Here is a 2,870-nt window from a genome sequence, read left to right on the forward strand (position 1 = left end):
AGGCACAAAGGCGGAGCCGTACCGGCGGCGCGGCGCGGCCCCAGCCTGCGCGCACGGCGGGTGGGGCAGGGCCGGGCCATCTGCTGGAGCCAGTAAGGCAAGCGGCGTTCAAAGCCAGGGATTAAAAATAGAAACGCGTTCGAGAGCGGTTTTGAGACAACCCCGCTTTGCCACGGCAGGCAAGCCTCGGCACCCGGGTGGAATGGCGGTATAGGGATGCCTTGAGAACTAAAAAGCCCTTGCAAATTACCCAGGTTTTACATTTAAAAGGTAAGCAAAGCAGCGAGAAGTCAGATACACTTCATCACAAAACTCGCTTTGTTCTTTCGACACGTCTTCCAGCCGTGAAAGGTAATGGATTCCTTGTAAACATCTCGGCAGAGCCGGGCAGCACACCTCGCAGGAGCAGAGCACGGCCGTGAGAGAGAGTTATGGGCTGTGTGGACTAGCAAAGTCCTTCCCCCCCGAAAACACCATTTCTCCATTTTTCATGGCTGTTAAAAGATTCAACCCATAAAGGCAACACAAGCCAGGTAAATGTCTGACTGAGATGATTTACAGGCCAGTGTTGCACAATAAATCCAAGTAATATGTAACAAAAGGCATCTATAAACCACAAGGTACTTAACTAATTTTCTTTCATACGCAAAAGCAAGCTTAGGTCAAATACTGATAAAAACTAAGGGGATGAAGAAAAACATCTAGTTTAGATGGGGGGGGAGGGTTGGTTTTTCTTCTGTTTCTTTATAAGCAGAATTTAATATAGATCTGCAGAAATACCACGCTTAATCACTACAATTGCTTGAGGAGGTGCCTGCAGCGCCATGAAGGCAAGTCCAGACAAAATAAGGTACACACGCTATGCAAAACTAATGTCTGCTATAAATGCTATGTGGTACAACCACCACCCAAGATGCTACTGATCTGCAGGATGATATTTAGTAAAATAATGAAGAAAAAATTAAAAACAACAACTGGAAAGGTGAAAGTAAGAAGGCAAGGAGTGATACAAACTGGTGGGGGCGGGGGGGGAAGCACGCGTTGGACGATTAGCAGGAGGAAAGCAGCGGGTGTGAGGAAGGGAACACATTTCAGTGCATAGAAGCAGACAGCTTGGAAAAAAAATTTAAATAATATCATCAACAAAGGCTGAGACTAAAACGAAAAACAAATTCTGTAACTTGTATGAGACAGACACCACCACCTCCCTTAGCAGGATCCTCTCTGGCAGAAAAACACAGCCCTGTTGCAATTTAGCACACTGCAGCACCACCAAGCCTGTAATAGTTTTTCAATTGGACACATTCTCCTGTATGCCCTGCCTGGGGCTGCTCGGGAGAAAATGAACAGATTTGCAGGGTTAATATTGTAGTTAGGCTGGGACCTCATTCAGCATAGCTGCGATAGCGCCGGCTGCATGAAACGGTAGAAGAATGCGTAGTATAAACATCACTGCCAGGATGGGAGATGGGTCAAAGGACTGTGGGCATTTTACAAGGAAAAAAAAAAAAACAAAACCAACCCAAAACCAAAAGCCATTAGAAAAGGGAACCAGTTTCCAAAAATGAAACATAACCAAGCTGCCATTTACACAGTTTACCAACTAAAACTCCCAAGAAATAAAAAATACGTCCAACCTGGCATTCTATGATTTATAATAAAACCTTTTACTGTCTTATTTCACCCTCCCCCTTTTCCACATTCCCCCTTCAAGTTACCTGCATTTATTGTGCCTCAAGAAACAACACCCATCTGCTCAATGTTTAGATATTAAATACAATAATGCTAGCCTTGCTCCAGCCTTAGCTCACAAAGCACACTTCCCCGGATAAAACCGGTTCACTGTTTTGGAGACCACTTCAAAACTAGGCAATGGTATTTCTACTGCAGTTGCCCCAGAGAAATTAAAGCAGAAATGGGATTCAGAGAACCGGGTGCTTAAAAAACAGTTTCTTTTTTGTGGCACTACCCACTAGCGCAGCCACAGCACAGATCACCATCGAGTGTGTACAGCGTTAAGACCACCGACGTTTAACGGATCAAAGTTAAATAATTGCATTAATTAAATCACTGTATTCGTTCAGCTATGGACAGGATAACACAGGGGCAAACGGTCTCTGAAGAAATACATGGCTTAGCATTGGATTATTGCAAACATGAAAAGTGAACAAGCTTAGGTAGTGAGTGGTTAGGAGAAGGCACTGCTGGTAAACTAAGCTCCTACTACCTAAAGTGATTACAAATATAATTCCTAAGAAACAATTACAGGAGGAAAGAAGGGAGTCACAGAAACTAAACTCAATGGGATCCAGCAAGCTCTCTAGAACAGCTGATGACAAAAAGGATCAAAAAAAGCTCTTTGGAAGCCATCCTTGGTGTGATTGATGTCAAGCAGGTGAGACCTGCACCCAGGAAGGGTTTATAGCTCTGCCATGGCTGTTCCTACACGGGAGATCAGAGAGGTGGTTGTCTGCCTCAGGAACCGCACCAACTTTATTCACGAGCGGGACACAAAGCCCAGCCAGAGCCTATGCGGGCTGGATGGGCAGCAACTTTCCTGATCTGTCAACAGTCCGTTTTTCACTTCATACTTTTTCTTCTCAATTATTTGGATATTTACCCGACAAAAAATTAAGAACAGGAAGTCCCAGGATTTACAATGCTTCCTCTGACCAAAATACTTGAAATACCCCGTAAAACATTCATCGTTATTAATACTCAAAGATTTATTTTCTGCAACAACTTTTCAAAATAATGAGTTTTGATTTCAAATCAGAATGAATTTATTACTGAAACTATATACTCAAAAGTGCTAAAAATCTATGTGCTACTCAGGTTAAAGACATTTAGGTCTTATAAAACATTTCAGT

This window comes from Charadrius vociferus, unplaced genomic scaffold, assembly GCF_000708025.1.
Source record: "Charadrius vociferus isolate BGI_N301 unplaced genomic scaffold, ASM70802v2 scaffold45, whole genome shotgun sequence".
Classification (NCBI taxonomy): domain Eukaryota; kingdom Metazoa; phylum Chordata; class Aves; order Charadriiformes; family Charadriidae; genus Charadrius; species Charadrius vociferus.